Raw genomic sequence first — 5,831 nt, 5'->3', positions numbered from 1 at the left:
ATATAATTATGGACCGATGTGGACCAATTTTTGCATGATTGTTAGAGACCATATACCAACACCATGTACCAAATTTCAGCCGGATCGGATGAAATATGCTTCTCTTAGAGGCTCCACAAGCCAAATCTGGGGATCGGTTTATATGGGGGCTATATATAATTAAGGACCAATATGGACCAATTTTTGCATGGTTGTTAGAGACCATATACCAACATCATGTACCAAATTTCAGCCGGATCGGATGAAATTTGCTTCTCTTTTAGGCTCCGCAAGCCAAATCTGGGGATCGGTTTATATGGGGGCTATATATAATTATGGACCGATGTGGACCAATTTTTGCATGGTTGTTAGAGACCATATACAAACACTATGTACCAAATTTCAGCCGGATCGGATGAAATTTGCTTCTCTTTTAGGCTCCTCAAGCCAAATCTGGGGATCGGTTTATATGGGGGCTATATATAATTATAGACCGATGTGGACCAATTTTTGCATGGTTGTTAGAGACCATATACCAACACCATGTACCAAATTTCAGCCGGATCGGATGAAATATGCTTCTGTTAGAGGCTCCACAAGCCAAATCTGAGGGTCCCTTTATATGGGGGCTATACGTAAAAGTGGACCGATTTGGCCCATTTTCAATACCATCCGACCTACATCGATAACAACTACTTGTGCCAAGTTTTATGTCGATAGTTTGTTTCATTCGGAAGTTAGCGTGATTTCAACAGACGGACGGACGGACAGACGGACGGACATGCTTAGATCGACTCAGAATTTCACCACGACCCAGAATATATATACTTTATGGGGTCTTAGAGCAATATTTCGATGTGTTACAAACGGAATGACAAAGTTAATATACCCCCATCCTATGATGGAGGGTATAAAAAATCTCGTGGAAGTGAGAAAGATGTGGGGGAATATACAATTGGGCAGAAACAAAATTTTGAGCATTCAGGTCGAAAACCTATGTTGTTAGCACCTATATTACCTGTTTATTTTCATAATTCATTATGATTGTAAATATATAAATAAATAAATAAAATTTTGAGCACAATATTGTTTGGGAGAATTTTTTTAAGCATATAATATTTTTGGGTGCAAAATGCTTCCAAACATATTATACGTTCACATAATAACATATTGTTTTTTGGAAGACAACATTATTGAATTTGGATGCAAAAATACAAAATGTTTGGAACTTAGACTACCCAAACCTATATTGTTTAGACCAATATGCTTTCAAACATATTATATATTGGAAGAGATCAAACATATAAATGTTTGGGCAATACCCAAAAATGTATATGCTTGAAGCAAAATATATTTGGGAGTATATGTTACAGAAGCGATTTTTTGTGAGCGTGTATGTTAAGCAAAACATTCGTATTTTAAGGACTGAAGTCTTTGTGATCACGACAAAGTCCGTATAATCCGTATAATCATCTAATCATAATATATTACTTTCCCAATGCATATTCCACATTAATCGGCGAATTATCTTTATAGGTACCTACCAAAGGCTCTAAATAAACCTACCTCGAATCGCAAAGCATAATGCACTGTAGATGTGGCACAATTTGTTAGGTTTCTGTTAAGTTTATGTGCATGAATGTTTGTATAAACAGCAGGGGCTATATAAAGGCAGTAGCACAATTGCATCGGCAACATTAGCATGTCATGGCTTATAGCTTTGAGAGAACAACTCGCATAAATGATGCTCTTAAAATTTTAAATTATGAGCTTACAAGCCAGTGGCATGGCAGGACGAATATTGTGTGCACCATTTTTTATTTCTACTTTTCTACATTTTTTATTTCTACTTTATACCCCTTTAGAGTAGGTAGTTTTACACAAAAGAAAAATCTATATAGAGACGTGTATTGATAAATCTTAACATTAAACTCGATGATTTTGATGGAGAGAATGTTAGAATTTCAAATTAAGGTTACACCCCTACGAGAAATTGGTGCAAATTGCCGTTGATGGACCTATCGCAGGACTTGTAGCAATGCTCAAATATATAATATTATTAAATTAGACAAAAATAGAGGGAATGATTGGAAATTGACAGTTGTCATGTTCAAAAAACTTACAAATTTTGATTAAATCATAATTTTCTAATATTTTTGTTCTTAATTTAATTTGTGCAACAAAAATTTTAAACGACAATTACGTCAATGGTTTAATATTCTGTACTATAGCTTTTGCTTTAGAGTATAACATCGTCCTTCATGTAGGATGTTCATAGCTCATGCTACACGCTCACAAAAAATCGCTTCTGTAACATATACTCCCAAACATATTTTGCTTCAAGCATATACATTTTTGGGTATTGCCCAAACATTTATATGTTTGATCTCTTCCAATATATATGTTTGAAAGCATATTGGTCTAAACAATATATGTTTGGGTAGTCTAAGTTCCAAACATTTTGTATTTTTGCATCCAAATTCAATAATGTTGTCTTCCAAAAAACAATATGTTATTATGTGAACATATAATATGTTTGGAACCATTTTGCACCCAAAAATATTATATGCTTAAAAAAATTCTCCTAAACAATATTGTGCTCAAAATTTTATTTATTTATTTATATATTTACAATCATAATGAATTATGAAAATAAAGAGGTAATATTGGTGCACATCATAGGTTTTCGACCTGAATGCTCAAAATTTTGTTTCTGCCCAATTGTATATTCCCCGACATCTTTCTCACTTCCACGGGATTTTTTAGTTCTTAGCACCTTTTTCTGTAATACAAACATTGTAGAAGAAATTATTCAATTTTATGATTTTTTATTTTTATTTTAATTTTACCTTTTGCCGGACGGGGATTCGAACAGCGGACCACACAGTTTGTAAGGATCAAAGAAGTAGCTGATCAATTGCCCAAGGAAAAATAAAATGTTAATTTTGTAATAACAAGCAACAACCACCAACTTAATTCAATATCGCTCCCTGTTAAATAGCACTCCAAGCTACTAAACACATATATGTTTATAGGCTATTTCTAAATTAATATATGTTTGCATCCAAGCATATTATATTTACAAACATTTTATGTCCCAAACATAATATGTTCTAACATATTAACATATATGTCCCAAACATGTTATGCTAGTTTATGAACATTATATGCTTGCACTCAAAAATATTGTGTTTAAAAATTTGTGTTCCAAACATATAATGTTTATAGCCAAACATATGAAAAACAGTCTTTTTCATCCGTGTAGCACACTTGTGGCGATAAATATGCAAGGAGAAGCTAAACATCTACCGCTAACTCCAACCATCCAAAATCTGGTTTCCGTTAAAAATGCCATGAGTTCTTATTAAAGGTATGAAGTTTGCTTTTTTAGCAAAGTTTTGAAGTTTGTTAATAATGGAAACTTGAAATTTATTTTTGTAGTTTTAACCTTTGTTTGCTTATCATACACATCGCAAAGAATATATTTTGTTATTAAATTAGAGAAGTTATGATGGAGTGTATCTTTAATAAAAACGGAAAGACAAGAAACCAAAGCAAACATTGAGTAAAATATAAAACATTCTAAAGTGTCTTAGTATGTTTATTTAACCCTTTGACTGCCGATGGCCACTGCAGAGGTCATTCGAAAACGATGTTCTCGTCTTTAATAAATGGACATTCATACAAACATGTCAAATTCATTTTTTTTTTTTGTTTTTTCTCAATCTTTGACAGATAAATATTATAGGCAAAATAGCGCTTATTATCGCCAACCCATCTGGTCACAATTCAAGAATAAAGTTTTTGGAGCTTTTTAACTAATTTCTTCTACATGTTGTTAGTACAAGTAAAAAAGAAGAAAAATTAAACCTTTTTCACATTATGTTTAATTCGGTACAGAAAGGGATAATGCACAGTTTCTATAAATCTAATTTGGGTTTTTCAAAAGTGATTTTCAAATTTCAAAAATGCTTTTACTTTTTTTCTTGACACATATTGCATATGTTACGATCGACTCCTAATTGACAGAAAAATATGAAGTGACTTGCCTCTCAAAATAGAATAACCAAAATCAAATTTGTTCTATTCGAAACTGAGCATAAAGGTTGCTACATCTAAAAAAATTACTTGGATCTAAAGACTGTACCCATAAGGATTTTGTATTGATTCCAAGCAAAAGATGTGGTTTCTTTATTTTTTTAGGAAGCCAAAGGGAGTTTTAAAGAGCCATGAGATTTTTTTAAACAAAAAACACAAAAAAGTCAAAAGTGGCATCCCGATTTGATTCAGGCTCATTTAGACTATTCAGTCCACTGGGATCACAGTTTATTATCTAAAAGTACCTATTACATATATGCACTACTATTTATTTACCGTTGAACCCACCCGATTATTTTCTTCTGTTGAACCAACCTGATTGTTCCAAAATCATTAAGTTAACGTTTGCCTCTAAAATTCGCGTACACCTTAAGGTGGATATTAAGTTCGAGTTTAGCCGCTAAAATTAAAAATAAATCTGTAAAAGCTGAATAAAATTCCAACTTTTTTGGATTTGTTTATAACCAAAGCAAAAATTTAAAAAGTTTATTTTCTTTAAAGTGAATTACACAGGGGAACAGTGATTTTTTTTATTTTTATTAAGAACTGAATATCATTTTTAAGGTTATTTGGGACGCTAAATCCAAATCTGCTCTCGGTTTTCGAGATATACCGTTATGTTCAAAATTAAGGCACTTCCGTCACATATATTGGAATAACTTGAAAACGGTTCAACTTATTAAATTTAAAAAAAATAAGAAAATCCTTTACAATATTCTCTTTAAGCTGTCTTTACATTGTTTTTCAATTTTCCAAGTAGTTTTAGAGATATCGTTCAAGTTTTGCAATTTTTTTGATCTTTAATGGTACAATAATCACAGTTTTAACAGTTAGTTAAATATATTTCCAATAAAAATGAGATTTATTTCATTTCAATCGGTGCACAACTTTTGATTTTATTCACGGTTTACTGAAATGATATAAATCGCGATTTCCATACATAAATAACATTTTCTAGTGGGTAAGTGTTTGTACACCCAAAGAAATTTGTTAGTAGGGACAGCAGAAAAGTCTGCTAAAACAGCAGAAAGACTGCTGAAAAAGGGACAGCAGTCACTGTTTGCTGAAATAGCAAACATTTCCTGCTATTTTTGAAGCTCGATTACACTAAAACATGTTTTATTTTGGATAAAACAAATAAAAATGGCAACTTAGGAGCTATCCTAACATAGTTAAAACAATATTTTATGAATATGTATAGTATTTGACAAAAAATCTGAATATTTATCGAATTGAGGCATAACAGCAAACAAAATGTTTGCTGATCGTATTTAGGAGCTTGTAAGTATATTACAGTGCAAAAATATACCAAAAACTACTTTTGGTTCTTAAATATGCTTTGGGGAAAAATTTATAACCTAAAAATTTTATAAATTGTTGTTCATTTGGCCCTGAAGTACAAAAATATAACAGCAGACATCGATTGCTGTTTTTAGCAGACTTTTTTCTATGAGTGTATGTAATAACATAAGTTTATTTTTGTTACGGTTCTGTTGATTAAGAACGGATTCTCGTTTTTAAGGTTATTTGGGACGCTGAATCCAAATCTTGGTTTTTTTCTATCATCTCGACTTTTCGAGATATACCGTTATGTTCAAAATTAAGGCACTTACGCTACATATTGTTACGTTTTTATATTGAGGCGTATTTAATTACCCGATAATTAAAACACAGTTCTTTTCAAATAACGACAATCTACAATTTATTTGTTTAACTGATTGGTTTCACTTATTTGCTCTACGATGTGTACTGTA

This window comes from Haematobia irritans, chromosome 3 (genome assembly GCF_050003625.1).
Source record: "Haematobia irritans isolate KBUSLIRL chromosome 3, ASM5000362v1, whole genome shotgun sequence".
Classification (NCBI taxonomy): Eukaryota; Metazoa; Arthropoda; class Insecta; order Diptera; family Muscidae; genus Haematobia; species Haematobia irritans.
This window is presented reverse-complemented; position numbering follows the sequence as displayed.